This window comes from Ambystoma mexicanum, chromosome 9, assembly GCF_040938575.1.
Source record: "Ambystoma mexicanum isolate Mex_15411 chromosome 9, UKY_AmexF1_1, whole genome shotgun sequence".
In the NCBI taxonomy this organism is placed as follows: domain Eukaryota; kingdom Metazoa; phylum Chordata; class Amphibia; order Caudata; family Ambystomatidae; genus Ambystoma; species Ambystoma mexicanum.
This window is the reverse complement of record NC_090931.1, coordinates 423,400,432-423,417,666: the sequence shown is the minus strand read 5'-3', so window position 1 is coordinate 423,417,666 and position 17,235 is coordinate 423,400,432.

Sequence of the window (17,235 nt, the reverse complement as noted above, 5' to 3'; positions counted from 1 at the left end):
TGAAACTTAGCTATTTCTTTTTTGTATGTGTTTGTTAGGAGGTTTTCGGTAATGTTTTCTGAAGTTACTGCTTTTTTAAAGTCACCTTCAGGTCCAAAGTATTTACTTTGGATGGGCTCCATTTTTTTAAGGAGTTATTTGGCTGTTCCATGTAAGAGAATGTTATTTAAATGTTGCAGTTCTAGAGCAGGACTTTTAGCATATTATAGTCTATGCAAAAGATTCTGTATAGTGGAATGGTGTGTTGCTAACCTTTTGATGTGGTGGAAGGTGCTTTTGCAAGCAGTTCCTAAAATGCAGTCTAATAAATGTCCTCAAAGTCCAGTGTGGCTGCACACTGGACAAGAGTCAATGGTTTGTAATTTTTCATTGTTCTTTTGTCTCTTAGTTTCATGCAGTGATTGAGGAATTGTCATAAAGATTTAAAGGATTGTTGGCATATGTTACACATTGAGCTGCATGTCCATTTGTACACTGGACGGTTTATTTGGATGAGTGGAACATTTGGTTGAAAGTGTATTGGGGACATTTTTTCTATAAGGGTTTCTTTTGCCATAATGATGTCTCCTACCGTTGTATATGCTCAGCCATCACTGTCTATGGCTAACAATGTTTCTTCTTGTTTATAATACATCTCAGAAAGGAAATCCAGAGGAAACAATTTGCAAAAAAGCATATTAAGGATTTTATTAAACCTAATACATTTTTCTCTGTGAATTTAATCACAAATTAATCTGCACTCTAACAATTTTTAATTTCACATAGCAGGAATATTATAAAAACATCAAAATTTAATAAAAATCATCCTGTTAAATCATTCATGCATTTATCCACATCCATACATCATCCATCCAAATACTCATACAACTCATCAATAAGTACAGAATAAAAACATATAACAAATATAACAATTCATCCACAATTTCATAGTTATACAAAAAGTTTTTGTGCAAAACAACACATAGTGCAAGGCCACAATAGGTTTTTTAAGTGGTCAGCAACAACAACACACAATGCATGGCCACTGTAGATTTTAGAAGAGGTGGTCAGCAATCGGGATAGGCCAAAAAAGGACTTCGCAAGTGGCCTTATCCTAGGTTTCTCTCAACCGGTTTCGATGTGTAAACGATGGTTTGGTACGTCTTCATCAGGAGATAAGGGGTAGTTGTCTATACACAAAACTAATATATGGGCCCATCAGTTCCCTATCCAAAACTAAGATTAAGTGAAAAAGAGAGGCCAAGTGAAAGGAAGCAGAAAAGAAAATGCAAATACTTCACAAAGCTAAATTGCAGACATAAAATGTTCTGCTATTGTCCTGCTGAAAATCCACCAATATCTACATATATTGGGGTTAAACTCAGGGCGTCATGCATTGAGTGCTACCGTAAGGAATCAGTGTCCCTAGACCAGGCTGGTGCAGATCATTAATGTGGCAAAGAGTGATGGAAAATTAGATACACACCAAATGGAAAGACGTCAGAGCCCACATGCAATTGTTTGGAAAAAAACTTTTGAAGGTACAACTTGCAAACCAACCTTGGCAACTGTAACAGGAATCAATCTGTTGTATACATTTTGTGTGGAACAGAAAACACTGGCATGCAAATTGGCAATGTTCTGATTAACAATCCTGCATTGCAGATGGTTGAATTTTAAGCTCCAATCTGTGAGGGTTTCAAAATAAATTATATCAGAAACCCTACCCAGGAATACGTAAAAGTAACTCGTACCTTATTGGTACATAGATGTATTATACAATATCCATGTAACAGAGGAGGTCTAAAAAGAGCTACTTACCTGCGGATAGCATCCCACGAAAATCGTAGCCACTGCTTGAACGGGAACTAAAGTCCACGGGATCAGCCGCTTGCTCCGGTCATCTATGACTCGTTCAAACAGGTGGGAGACGCGCATCTAAACTGCATCTTCTTACCCACGTGTTAAGAGCACCTGGCTACCTATCACGTGATTACCCTGTGCCGCGTTGATAGGGTAACACACGACCTGAAGGGACACGTGATTCTTCTTGTTTATAAGCCTCTTCATTAAAATATGGCTCTCTACTGCTTGTGTGAATCCATTCACCTTCACAAAAGTTTGAAAAGGTATCTATGTTAACATGGCCCATGTTTAGAAATACATTTTGTAATTTATTCATTAACTTAGCAAGTGGTTTAAAATACATATGAACAATTTTCTCTTTAGTAGAAGTGTGCTGTCAATTAGAGCTTTGAGGATTAGTCTCCTGCAGTAGTTTTTAAGTGTAGATTGTGACTTTTCAGCTTTTGTTATAAGATTGTGAAGAACTCTATGATGTAACCTTTTTGTAACATACATTGTTTGGATTGCTTTATAGTGCCTGCGTTAACACTGGTTAGATGGTATAGTGTGATTAAGAAGTTTGTGATGGTATCCTTTATCTCAGTTGTAGCGTTGCTGCCTCTCGTCTTATCTCATGTAATTTGAGGGATGGCAGGGTTTGGTGTTGGTATGTACAACTGTCAAGTGGGTGTATGTTTGTAAGACATGCAAGGATGGCCCGAGGATGTTAATCTGGGTGGTGACTATCACATGCACTGTGGAGGTAAGATGGGGACCATGGTCCATGTAGAGGTGGTGGAATTGGAACTGTAAGTTGTAGAAAGATGTCTATGTTTCCCAGTGCTGCCACTTATGTGTAAGTCACTTTTAATGTGGTTCTGTTCAGATTTCTATAAGGTGTGAGATGTGTTGTATTATACTTTCTTCATTCCTTGTGTGCCTTGAATGATTATGGTGTCATGAGTGCGCTGAAAGTGGAATGTGGTGTGAGTGCTGCCTGCTGAATGTGGCATTAAAAACCTGATCTAAGTGCTGGAATCGGGGCTAACGGCACGGCAGCCCAAGTTAACTGCCCGAGCAATGCGAGGGCAGTTGACGTGGGCTCTGAGCCATTACCCCCCATTCCAGCTGTTGGAACGGGGTGTTAATGCAATTAGCACCCTGGATTATCAAAGCAGTAAAACCCAGGCTGCTAAAGAAACCAAAGTATTTTCATTCATTGAACGAGATGCCGTGTGCGTCCCGTTCAATGAATGAAAATATTTTGCCTGAATGACCTCCATGGAAAGGGAAGGCGGGGCTCCATACGGAGCCCATTTTCCCTCTCCATGGTGGCCAGCTGGGGTGCTGAAGACTGCGGGGCAGCAGCAGGTCTGGATACGCCAGATGAAAAAAGGTAAGTGTAAGGGTGGGGGTTGGGATTTGGGTAAAACAAAATAAAGGGAAGGGGTGGGGAAAGATGGCAGCCCGCGGATGGGGAGGCAGACTGCGGTTCCATGGAACACAGGCTGAGATCAGAGATTTCAGCCCATATTCTGGAGAACCTGAGTGGCTGCTCCCCTGCCCTGTGTGCTATTGTTCTATAGATGGTAGTTGGAAGGAGGCTGGCTGGCTGTTAGAGAGGGTGTTCCGGTTGATGCTCTCCAATGTACAGTAGTCCCTTGTCCTGTAACCTGTGGGCTTACTATACTGTACAGTTACCATTAAAGCATATTTCCTTTTCTACCTGGCGGCTCCTGATCATCTGTGCAAAGGTCATCATTGTACAACAAGGTTTTACTTCAAGCACATGTACGGTGAACCACTGAAGGGTGTGCAAGACTGTCTAGTCTGTGATGATTAGCCAAATAATCTGATGGTCATTAGGGACACAGTCAAAGTGCCCTTCTACAAAATAGTGCATGTGGAGTTGAAAGCGGTCCAGTTGACCCTTACATTGTAAGCTAGATGTAAGAGCCCAGGACCAGATGGTGTCTCTTTCATCATTTGAAAGTGCTTGTCCAACCCATGGTGCCCTCTGATGATGTTAGCCTTTAATGTTACATGTGTGTGTGATAGCCTGCCAGGTGCATCCAGAAATGGTACTTATGTACCCATGTTCAAGAAGGACCGGAACATTTCTCCCTCTGTGTACTGGCCAATTACACTTATAAGCAGAACTGCCAATATGTTAGGTACATGTATACATGCAAGACTGGTGGAGTGGCTGGACAAAATCTGTGATGTGCTACTATTTAGAAAAGGGTTGGGAATGGAATTACGCACTGTACATTTATCTTGGGCCTTTGTCAAGTGATTTTTTGCCTTCGGAGTTCTGATTTATTTGCCAAAAATGAAGCTCTCATCTGCACTTGACAATGTAGATTGGGAAGTCTTCCTCTTTTGATATGGGGATCCAAAGAGATTTTCCCACAATTCTATCTGACATGCATGTGGACACAAGTTCCAATGTAAGATATTGGAGAGAAGGAGAGCTCACAGATATCTTTAGGTATAGCAAGGAATTTGCACCAGGGATATGTCCTGGCACCAGTCCTTTTTAAACTCTATGTGAATTAATTCCCTGATTACTTGGCAATACCAAGGTTATCGGGGCGTTGAGATCTGTGCACATTTTGGTTTTACGAATTGAGGTAATTTGTCCCTTCTACCCAATGGTGAGCCATCCCTGTGAGGATAGGGAGGTGAGCCTGCTCCGCAATACACTCCCTAGGGATCGAGGCAAGTAGGACATCACTTGTAGAGACTCCTCTTTTGGGAACAAGGACTCCCGTTCCTGTGAGGAACTCCCTGATGGCCTCCAAGTGATGGCTTATATGAACTCATACAATATACCAAACTGTCATTAAACCGATGAAGATAACGTGGAGTTATATTATGAACGACAAGAAATGGAAGATATCCCTTTGAATTCAAGTCTCCAATGGACTGCAATGAGGAGTCTGAAAAGGGATGCAAGACCAATTAGAGAGAACAGAGAGAAGGCAAAGTGCAGAGAGATGGCCGAGTGAAGAAAAGAGGCAGTGAGCAGAGAGGAGGCTGACAGTGAGCAAAGACCTGAGGGATACAAGGAAATGTTCCTGTCCATAGCTTAGTGGAAGAAGTTGGGGTTCTGCGAGAATACAGATCTGACGTGTGTCAAAGCTGCTACAGTGCAGAATAAGAAATGCAGAGTAACCAGCGAGCCTGGACGGAAGAAAACCCAGCAAGGCAGAGAAGGGTGAATGGTGGTGGCGTGACCACATGATTAGAGTGGTGGGCATTCTTCCGGTACAACAATGCTGAGACCATCCAGGGGAGTAAACACCTCAAAGTCTGAGGCACGATCCTTGTAATGTCCCTAAGACAAGAACGGCACACCCAAGAAGGAGATGCCAGGGAGAGCAAGCCGAGCAGGGGCGATGAGAAGGAAAGAGATACCAAGCACCTAAGGTACCACTGATGTTGCCCCAGAACTCAGAAGGTAAAACAGGTAATGGGAATACCGGCAAGCCAAAGCGGGAATCATTATAAGGTACAAAAACCTGTCCCAGTACCAATGGGAAAACTATTGGAAAACAAATCCAGCGAAATAGTACTGTTTGAATGAGATAAGAAGATTACTGAAACCATAGAATGAGAAAGAAAGAAAATTGGAGGCTTATCACAATGAGGAATAGGAAAGGCCCGCCCATATCCCGAAGATAAGAAAGAGAGCACAGAAAATAGATATTTGGGGAGAACAAACCTGTGAAGCCAGGAAGCCCAAACTCATATATGAAACTGCACCATGGGAATGGGGGAATTGTAATTGGAACTTGAGCTACCATAAAAGAGAGGAGAAGAGTGTAACAGAGATTCAGGAACCCTACAATAGGAATAAAAGAAACATAAATAGACTTAAGATGACACAGAAGAATAAGGACCATGGAAGTACCAGTCCCTTAATAGAACTACAAAACTTGATACAGTGGATGACAAGAGAATATATGCATATGGTCTACTGAAAGGAGTAAGAGAGAGGTGAGAAGACACTTGGGACAAATCACAAGCACCAGGAGAAGGGAATCATTCTCCTGAACTTAGTTAGTTATAATAGTGGTAGGATCAGATGGATTTGTATAGACAGAGGAAGTACTTGTTTTTGAACATTCATCCTGACTGATGAGTACCTCAGTTAGTTAAATAGGCAGGGAACACCCCTTAGTCATAGGGAAAGATAGACCTTATTTTACTTTAAATAAACTTCACAGTAAAAACATGCCTTTACTGTGACTGTGTTCCTCTTCTGATCCTCCACAGTATGCAGATGACAAAGTCCTTATGGAGCGTACACCAAATGCTCTGCAGATACTATTAATGGCTTTCTCTGTGTACATGAAGCAAAGGGGACTTTCAGTGACTTTAGGTCTAACCGTAGACGACTTTTCTAAATGTGTTCACTTTGTGCACTTTTGGTCGATATTATGACCAGTTTTTTGCCCCCCCCTTTAGCCTTCACACCAGCCTCAACAGCGACACTCCCCACTCCCCAAAGCACACATGTTTAAACAGGTGTCTACAAACAAACTTGTTACACTTTCAGGTAACGTGAGTAAGTGTAATGTGAAGGTTGTCTACGGAAAATAGAACACAGAGGCATATTTTGTTAAATGGGATTAGGATCACATTTTATGATTATTTTGGCTTAGCATTTGGCATACAGCTCTGTATAGTGTGGGCCTATGGGGTTACTCGGTGTAGTCTGGACCTAAGATACAAAAAAAGCATTAACAGCACCCTAAAGTGGTGGTGCGCATGCTAAGATAGGGCTGTGCAAATGCATTTCATAGGAAGCAGATTTACAGAAATAAGTGCACGGCGAAACCTCCAATTCAAAGAAAATATATTTGCCTCTGACCCACCCCCAGCACAAACCAAGGTGGCACTGTAGAAGATCCTTGCACCGCAATGGGAACCATGTCATTGGTCAAGCCAATGTTAAAAAAGTAATCTATGGTTACTCACAAGTAATCACCATTACTTCCACCTACACCTACTATTCCTAGTCCCAGTACTTCCATCAATCTGCACACCCAAAATGTGCATTGCGCCTACAACCTATTTTTCTAGTCCCAATACAAATATGCACCCCTAAATGCACATTACGACTAAACCCACTATTCCTTGTCCCAGTACTTCCAAAAATCTACACCCTGTGCACATTACTCCACACCCACTCTTGCTCTTCACAGTACTTGGACCAACAAGGTGTACCGCAAAGCCACATGACTCTACACTCACTCTCCCTCCTCACAGGATTTACATAATGTGTCCAAAAAAATTAGATTACTCAGAGCACTGCCTTTGCACTAAGCTTGACTCATAGGCACATCCATAGGTCTCCTATACTCCCAGATCATTATACAACAAACACTGGGCCTCATTACACGGAAGGCGGTAACCATGGCGCTACTAGCGCCATGGTTGCTGCCCGTATTTTACAAGTTCGCCATGGTGAATGACAGAATTACCCCCCCCCCCATTCCAAGGTGTGCGGGGGCGGTAATTCCCCATTCACCATGGCACTTCCACATTCCCATTTTTGCCCCCATAGTAATTACCTTCAGAGTCCCTTTGCGCATCCCGTACTTAATGGCTGGTAAAACCAGCTGTTAAGGTAGGGACCCACAAAGGGACCTCGTAGTAAGGCGGTAAGGGATTACCGGTACCGGTACCCTTACTGGTAATCCCTTACCATCATCCGTGTAATGAGGCCCACTATCTTGCTAACTGTTTAATGGAGACAGGAAAATGACCATTGCCCTGCCGAACAAGTACAGTAGTTGTGTGCTTTGCACACAGTACCCACCGCTGAAATCGAGACAAGGACTGTACTAATTTGAACAAAATTCCATATGCGACCGGAATCAATGACAGAAATCCCTCACTTACCGAAGAATGTGGACCTGGCTGGCCACCTTCCTCAATAGTATTGAGGTGTAATTGCAAGGATGGTAGCAAGTGCAAGGATACATTGCAGGTATGTACCTTGTTGTCCCGTATACTAAACTCCATTTAATTTAAGATCGTCCTGTATTCAAACCCTCCCGTTCTGTGATGTTGTGAGAAATTGCTTTCTGACAAAGGTGCAAAGCAATGGTTTTAATTGATTTTTTGTGCATAAAATTATGTGGGTGAGACATTCACCAAAGGGGTAACCTGCTCAGCAAATCCCGCTTTTGTAACAACTACAGGCCTAAAATATAGTGCACCTGTGCCATGCTGCATCAGTAGTTGGTCTGCATCACTTATTGTGGCACAGAAAAGGCGCCAATGTCACAACGTACCCACTTAACCACAGGAGCGCTTTGAACACTGAAAGGAGGGTTCCACCGTCTTGTTTTGTGCTGTCTCTCTTTCCCTTTCCTGTCTTCTCCCCTTTCTCTGGAGAAAAGCACTTTGGGTGTAAGATCAAGAGGGCAAAGTCCACTCCAACCCAGAGCAGGGATTGGTTGCCTAAAGCAGGCTAGTTTCAGACCAATCACCTTTGGACTTCTGTCTTTAAAAGAACAAATCTGGCAGCTCCATAACAGAATTTCCCTCAGTTCCTGAAGGATCCTTCAAGGCTGAAGAGGCATTCTGAAGATTCTGAACTGGGCATCTCTTGGGACAGATGCAATGTCCAAAGCCCTCATAACAAAACAGAACAAACAGGGTTAGGCAGAACAAAAAGTCCAAGTCAGAGGTTGCGAAGCATTGGCACCATGCAATAAAAATTAGGCATAGGAGTCAAACAGAGAGGAGGTTGAAGAAGAAGGTCTTCAGCCTTTTTTAGAAATCAGTGGTTGTTGTGGCAGCTCTTAATGCATTCAGAAGTACATTCCAAGCAGTAGGACCGAAAATATCAAAACTACGGCCGCCTGCTTTAGCTAGCCTAAACCGAGGCTGCACAAGTCTAAGTTGATTCTTAGATCTGAGATTATATGATGGGGTGTAGAGCAGAAGGTGGCCAGTCAGGTATTTAGGAGCAGTACACACTTATGAATTAGAGTAAGGAGCTTGTGTGTAACTCTGTGCTTCACGGGGAGCCAATGAAGTTCCCGTCTGGAGGCTGTTATATGCATTTGTTTGGAAAGACCTGTGATAGCACGAACTACACCGTTCTGAGATATCTGGAGGGAAGATAGATTAATCTTGGACATCCACTCATGAGATTGTTGCCGTAATCCAAGCGGGAGTTAATGAGGGCAGAAGTTAGGATGGCTGCATTCTGATATGATACAAAAGTCCATATGTTACTGAGTAATTTGTTGACCAGGCCACAGGAACCCCGAATCTGGGCAAATTGCTGGTTCATGCTGGTTCATAGTTAGCTTGGCGTCCAAAGTGACAGAGGGTCTTCACTTTCTTTTTTAGCTATGGGAATAACAGCATTGAGAATGGTAAAGCTGTTGTATTCCAGAGGTAGGGTTTTAAGTTTCGTGCCAGAGGCCACGATGAGGAGTTCGGTCTTTTTTGTGTTAAATGCCAGTGAATTAGTAGCCATCCAGTCATGGATTTCAGTATAGACATTGTTGAGGTCGGTGAGATCCTGTGCATACCGGCCTGTAAGTTTCATGATGACCTGGGCGTCATCAGCATAATTTGTATACTGGACACCCAGGCCATCTAACATTCTCAACAGGCGGATGATATAAATATTAGACAAAGAAGGTGAAATACAGGACCCCTGAGGGATGCCACAGGTAATGGGAGCAGGCCTGGAGCAGGCCTACCCAGTGGTGACTCTGGCATTATGAGGCCCAAGAAAAGAGGCACTCCAAAGAGAAGCCAGACTAGAGCAGCCTCCTATAGATTGTAGTCTATCCACCAAGATGGTGTGGTCCACAAGATCGAATGTGGAGGAAAGATCCAAAAGCGTTAGAAGTGCTGGTTGGCCATGATCAACAATGTTTAGGAGATTAGCCTTAAGATCAAGCATGGCCTTCTCCGTACCGTGACAGGCTCTGAAACTGGATTGGTGGGTGCGAAGAAAGTCATTCTGCTCAATAAATCCCTGAATTGCAAATAAGCGACTTTATCAAGAATGTTAAGGAGAAACAGAAAATTTGTTATCGGGCGATAGTTTTCCGTAGCTAAAGGATCAAGGTTGTTCTTCTTCAGGAGAGGATTGATCCAGGCATCCTTGCGAAAGAGTGGAACAGAGCCCTAAGCAAATGAAAGATGAACTAACTTGGTAACCGGTGGGCAAAGAATATCAGTACACTCAGTAAAAAGATTAGATGGACAAACGTCCCACCGGCATGAGGTGCGTTTCATGCTGGTAACTATCTGACGGATAGCGGTCTCAGTGCAGGGATGAATGCGAAGGAGGGCATATTGGGAGTCATAGGAGGTTTGTGTTCAGGGACAACCAAGTTGGAGTCTTTTGTTGAATTATGTGAGCTCCTGGAGAGCTGGATGGAATTTTGATGAGAGATGAAGTTGTCAGTGAAGGCATTGTGAATGGTTTGACACCAGTTGTTGTTCTTCACTGGGCCAGTGGTAATGCACGGTTTGCCCTTGAATTATTTTAGAATGGCAAATAATTTATTTGAGCTAGAATTAGCTTGTAAAATCCTGGTATTGTAGACCACAGATTCAGTCTGTATAATAGCTTCCTTAAACATTTTGACCAAGAGTTTTTAAGTAGCCAAAGTGGACAGGGAGGGGTTGTTGCGCCAACAGCATTCAGCAGACCGTTTCTGATGTGTAAGGTGAAGGATGCTGTCATTAAACCAGAATGTTTTCATTGTTTTGCTTTTTACATGTCGACTTTTTATGGGGGCTAAACAATGAATAGCTTCCTCCAGAGTGGCAGTGAGATAACGGGCTAATTCGTCTGCACTCTCAAAGTTATCCAGAGAACCTAGCTGAGCACTGGTTGAGATGATAGCTTATCCGGAGAAACTCTTTTCCAATTCCTGGTTTGGATGACAAGTCTGGGGTAGGCATCAAGACTTGCCGGTGGCCCTGGAATATTGACACAAAAAGGTAAGCAAATGGTGATCAGACCAAATACAGGGGGAGATGGCAAGATTAGAAACCGTAAGATGATGAGAGAGGACCCAATCAAGGGTGTGCCCAGCGGTATGTGTAGGGCCTGATGCCCATTGCGTAAACCCTATCACCCCAAGGGCACCCAATAAGGAGCTGCTGACAGTGTAGGATGGAGCGTCAGCACAATAATTAAAGTCACCCAGCACTAAGACCGGAGAACTGGTCTTGGTGATTTTATTCAAGAGGCTGATTAGCTGTTCTTCAAAGAGTGGAAGAGCCCTGGGGGGCCTGTAAATAATAACAATGGAGATTGACATATTGACTGAGATCTTTGATTTCATTATAAGACTTTCACAGTCATCAGGAGCCTCATGGGGAACCAGGTGGCAGTGTAGCTATGTTTTAAAGAATAAGGCTACCCCGATTCCTCGACTGTCTTTGCAATCAGCCCAAAGGATTTGATAGTTATTAGGGATGGCAAGTAAGGCTTGAGGGGAGGTGTCTTCATTGAGCCAAGATTCAGTGATAGCCAGAAGGTCAGGGCTTGAGGCTGTGAGAAGATCCTCAATCTCCACTCCGTGCGATCGGAGGGATCGAGCATTAAGGAGAGCAAGTTGAAGCGAGGAACCGGCGGCTGGATTGTGCAGAGTATGGGCCCCTGTAAGAGTGAGGTGCGCAGGATTATTAGCCACGCAGGTCATATGGGTTATTGAGGCATCAGAATACATTAAGCAAGGCATGTAGGAAAGAACAGTGGAGTCAGTCATCATCACATTCAGGCCATTTGCACACATGTAGGGGATAGCTGAAGAATTAGTCATTCAGTCTGAATCAAGGATTTTTAAGTAAGGGTGACGAGGGGTGGGATCAATATGGGGAGGCGAGTGGCCGCAGAGCTCGGGCGAAGGGGCCATATGCAGATCATCATATTGTTGCGCTTCGAGTCTGGCTCTTCGGTTATTCTGTATGCGCAGTATTAAAACTGTACCTCACACGGTGAACAAGCTCCAACAAAGGCAGAGGTCAGGAAGGTACTTACGGCGCTAGAAGATGGAAACTCCTAGGAAACAACAGCACCAGACACAAACCGGAACTAACCAGCTTAGTCACGCCCTGCGCAGTCGTGCCTGCGCAACAAATAAAAAGGGGAATGAACTACAGAAAAGCTGGGTAGTGTAGTTCGGTCAGAGCATGCAGCGTGTTTACAAGAAACATGCTGATTTAAATCGCCCGACATAGGAAGATGGAAGCTAGTGGGTAAGATGCACAAAATAACACCAAAGTAAACAACTCAAAGCAGTTTAGGATTAAAAGCAATTTAAAAACAATGTGGGAACAAATTAAAGATTATGCTAGTGGTCACAATTTTAAAAATAACACAGAGCACTGAGCAAGAATCAAAGTGCAGTCAGGGAGGTATCCTGCATCCTGAACAATAGGAAGGCACTTGTGCTGGTATCTGCATCACTCCAACTAACCAAACTATTGCAGTGACTCATATCCAGCTCGACATCCTCATCAAACATGTCACTGGCTGGCCCGAAGCGTCTGCTAAACAGTGGAACCTGAATCGAATCTCTGGTGGGTCACTCGCCAACCTAACCGAATGTCACTGCCACGACTCACCCCAGTTAGCCCGAGAACTGCTGCCTCATTGCTTGCACATCGATGCACCCTTGAGCACCACTTCACGACCGTCAACTGCCAACTCGAACCACTGGAGCGTCACTTGCCGGAATCGTCCAGTGGCTAAAGCTTGACTCAGCCTAGCCTACACTTAAGCGCACTTGCGACCGCCCTGACATGCATCACTTGAACCTTCACCGTTCGACTGCACATAGTGCCCCCATTATACCCTGCTTGACACCCGCTTGGTGCCAGGGACTGCATGAAAGTACATGCACGAACTTGCTTGATCCGCTCGCATCACCTTCCTAACCTGGTTCTGATCTGTCAGCCCATCAAAACCGAATCCAGGTGAAACTGAACTGCCCCCACGGTCTATTTTGACCCTAAAGCGGTTTAGGTCTTGATTGCTCCTGTGCTCAAACCAATACCCTTTGCATGGTAGTGGAACTCTACTTCAAATGCTACTTTTTCTAGTCTGTCGCACCTCTCTGTTCTTCTCTTTGGGATGGCATTTTGTATAGCAATCACTTTTCGTTGTACTTGAAGTTGGTGTGTTTAATTAGAGTGCTCATATTTTTATATGAAAACTTGATTGGACATTTCCTTCATTTGGGACTGTGATACTGTGCTGTTTGGGTCACTACTGGTTATCCGTCACACCCCTCTTTAGAGTATAGCCTTCCCTCGGCCCGCATTACCGCAAAAGGCGAAGCAGGTATATCTATTGATTGTCCCTGTTATATCTTCATGATTGTGTTGTATTTTGGTATGTAGAAGTGTGAGGACTGAGTAGGCAATTGTACCCCTACTCATCCTTGTAAAGATGCAGGGCAGAATCCAATTAATCACAGCTGTGTCTCCCATGTTGTACAATACGGAGAAATCAATGACTTACTTGATCTGGACGCACTTGTGCTAGTGTGTCCATGCAATCACCTGCTGCAGCTGTTAAGCTCGGAGCACCCTTAGGTACACACTCATCAGACCTTCCAATGTTGGAGGGAGGTTTGGAGTGTCACACATGCATTCTTTGCCAATCTATTGAAAAAGACATCATGGAATGGACAGCCCATTGAATCTAAACAGATCTACAAGATATGTGATCCCTCATATAGCTAGCCCACATCTCTTGTAGAAGGGTCATGCACATGGACACGCAAGTTGATAAGGGACAACACATCTGACATAAGAGCACACATTGACAGTCATCAAAACATACTCCTTTGTAGGTAAGTCAATGGTGCCAGTTAAATCTTGATCAACTTAGGTTAGATCAGAGCAAAGAACTTACATTTCAATTTAAAACTACCAACAGTGTTGAGATGGAAAATATCCTTCAAACGATGCACCCTACTACCTGTCCAGTTGACGTTCTCCCTGCCAAAATCATCCTCGGAAACATAAAGACCTTCTCTCTGTTTCTTACTAGATTTGTACATTCATCATTTGTCCACAAAACTGTACCTGATGTTATTAAGGAAGTTGTGGGGACCCAATTTGTAAAAAAACAACCCGGTCTGAATCCCAAAGAGGCCTCTAATTTGAGACTGATCACTAATACACCGTTATGTTGATAACAGTGTGGCTACACAACTTCAAGAATATCCTGAAGATGCTGACATCCTCCACTATAGACAGCTAGGGCTCCGGAGCAATCATGAGACCAAAAGTGCCCTATTAGATTTACAAACACGAATGCTAAATACGATCCACAAAAGCAAGACTGGACCATTGATATTACTGCACCTGTATGACGCTTCTGATTTGTTAGATCATGAACAGCTGTTGAAGACATTGGCACATACAGGCAATTGTTCTGGGGAGACTATTAAATGGATCAACTCTTTTTTGAGTAAGAGAAGGTCAAGGGTGCACTGGGGGAGGCCGTTTCTGACCCAGAAGAAATATTTTGTGGGGTCTCACAGGGAGCATGTTTATCCCCTGCTCTATTTAAGATCTATATTAGGCCCCTTTGCAATCTCATGAGGATCAAATTTATGAATTATGTGGAAAATATGCAATTACTGATGGAACTACACAGGGACTATGAGAAAGACCCAGGAAGCTTGGCAGAGATCGCCAAAATTATTGAGTGCTGGATGACAACAAACTGGCTATGCCATAATAGCACAAACATTGAAATCTTAATCTATGGATCAAGGCAAGATAGGGTGAAGCTAGATCCAGAGTATGCGACCTTCCGGCGGAAGTCTAGAAGAAGCCTGAGGGTGGCCAGGCAGTGCCTCTGACCCGTACCCATCCATGGAAGTCTTCCAAGGATGGCAACCTTCTCTACATTGCCACTCTTAACTCTCGATCAGCTGTCAAGCACTCCTCCCACATCTGCCGTCTCCTGGAAGAACTCGACTTTGATGTTCACGGTCTGACCGAGATGCGGTTCACGGCCAGATCTGTCATGAGTTTTGACACTCTCCTCCCTAATGGCTACAAGGTCCTCTGCATTCCCAGATCCAACTGTCCTGGTGGGGGTGTAGCCTTGATCTTCCTGGAGTGGATCCCTGCCTCTATCATTCCTATGCAGGTCTATTCCTCCTTTGAATGCCTGGTCTGTTGTAACGCTCACCTTGCATCCACACGGGCGCCTCTCGACTGGCACCGTACCTTCCCCGGGGTTCCTTCTGCCAGGAAACAGTTCTAGAAGACAGGGGGTGGATTTTAGCGACTTCTCCTTCCCTCGAGGGACCCACCTCCCCGTGTTCCCCTTGCGTTCTCCCCTCACGACCTCTCTCACCTTGATTTTCGGAATGTTGCGCTCTCCGTCCTGCCGTGCTGGGCAGGGGTGCGTCGTTGTTGGCTTGGTCGCCGAGTTACTTCACTGGCAATTGCCCTGGAGTACAGACCGGCTGCGACTCCACCCTTCAGGTAAGTCTTTTAAAGGTTTTAGAATAATGTCTGTATGGATGAAAGCTCCAATAACCTTCTTCTCTTGTCTTGCAGGGGCTGATGGAGCGAGCTGAGGCTGACGGCTGAGTTTGAGAAGGTAAGAATACGCTGATGCGGCGCAGAAAGCGTCCTTGCAAGTGGTCTGACCTGTGCTGTTGTTCTTTTACAGGTCGCAGAGGATTCCTGGAAGCGGCAATAGATGGGGACCGAACGCTGAGGAAGATGTTCAAAATGGCAGAGGCCCTCCAGAAGAGCTGAGTAAGTAGCTTCTGATTCTTCTCTCTATTTTCCTAGGAGGATAGCAGGAGACGATGGAGAAGTCCCTGAAGGCTCCGACTGGATAGAAGAGCTGGAGCTGAACAGGTAAGGATGGCGATGTTCTTGAAATCTCTCGCCCGTGTGTGCCAGGATGCAGAGCAGAACCCGGTGAACGTCACGCTGCAAGAGCTTAATAACGCAAAGCACGTGCCTTGGGTCGGGTGTGGTTTAAATACCTGGCAGGTATCCCAGGTGCTTTTGGGGCAGACCTCGCCCTGATGCTAGACCGCTTGTTGCAGTTCCCCGATGATCCTTGCGGGTGCAGCCATGTTCACCCATTGTCCATTGGAATTCATGCTTGCCAAGTGAGCCTGGTGCCAACGGCGCCAGGATTGAATCCAAGGCACCTGCAATGGGCCGAAGTGGGCCTTTCTAGCCTTGTTTAAGTACTGTGGCGGGGGCCATGGTGCTCGAGTCCCATGGTTTGGGGGTAAGGTCGTGACATCTGCAGGCTCTCTCTCTCCTGGCCACTGTCTTACTGTGGCTACTATCTACCGGTCGCCTGGCCAGGTAACCTTCTTCCTCTCCAAGTAGGCTGGCCTCTCCTGCTCCCTCCTTGACTCTACCACTCAACTCCTCATCCTCAGAGACCTCAACATCCACCTGGATGCTTCCTGTCCTTCCTCTGGACTCTTTCAGGACCTCTGTGATTCTCTTTCTCTCTCTAGTCTTCTCTCTGGCCCGACTCACTCTGCAGGGCACACCTTAGATGTTCTGATCTCCCCAGACCTCCCCTTCTCTAACCCTCTCACCACTCCTCTTTCCTGGAATGACCACTTTCTACTCTCCACGCATCTCTCTCTCTCTCTATTCCTCAGGCTGAACCTACTCCAGCACTGCCACCCACCTTCTCGGTAATCCAACCCATGAAGCATGTGCCATTTGAGGCTTTCGCTGCCACTTTCTCTCCCCATCCTGTACCTCAGGCTTACTCACATCTTGACACAGCCCTTTCCAACCTCCATTCTACTATCTTTGACCCTCTTGGTAAACCTGCCGCTGTCATGAGGATCCGCTTGAAGGCCAATGTCAAGTGCAACTCTTGGTACGACTCAGAACTCGTCACCCTTAAACGCAAGTGTAGGGTGGCTGAGAGGAAATGGCAGGAATTATTTGTGCCCTCTGATAAAAAATGCTTGCCGCCTGCTCCAAAGGCAGTACAGACTCTCTGTCCACACTAAGAGAGCTCACATTCAAGCCCCCCTCTCTATGGCATCTAACAACTCTGCCAAACTCTTTACAATCTGCAATGAGTGGCCAATCCTGCTGCATTCCCTACCTCCCCTGTTCCCTCCAAGGACCTCTGCACAGCCTTGGCTTCACATTTCATTTCTAAAACCCAGGACATCCTTTCCACCCTCTCTTCCTCTCCTTCTTCCTCTACTTTTTTCTCTACTTCTGGCCTTCCTGTGGCCACCTCGCCTCCTCCCTTCTCTTCCTTTCCTTTGTTCACCCCTGATGATGTTTCTAGACAAGGTCATTCTATGAAAGTCTCGCCAAAGCAGGTTCTTCCCTGTTCATCCAAAACCATCAAGGACCATGTTGACAGCCTTGCTCCAG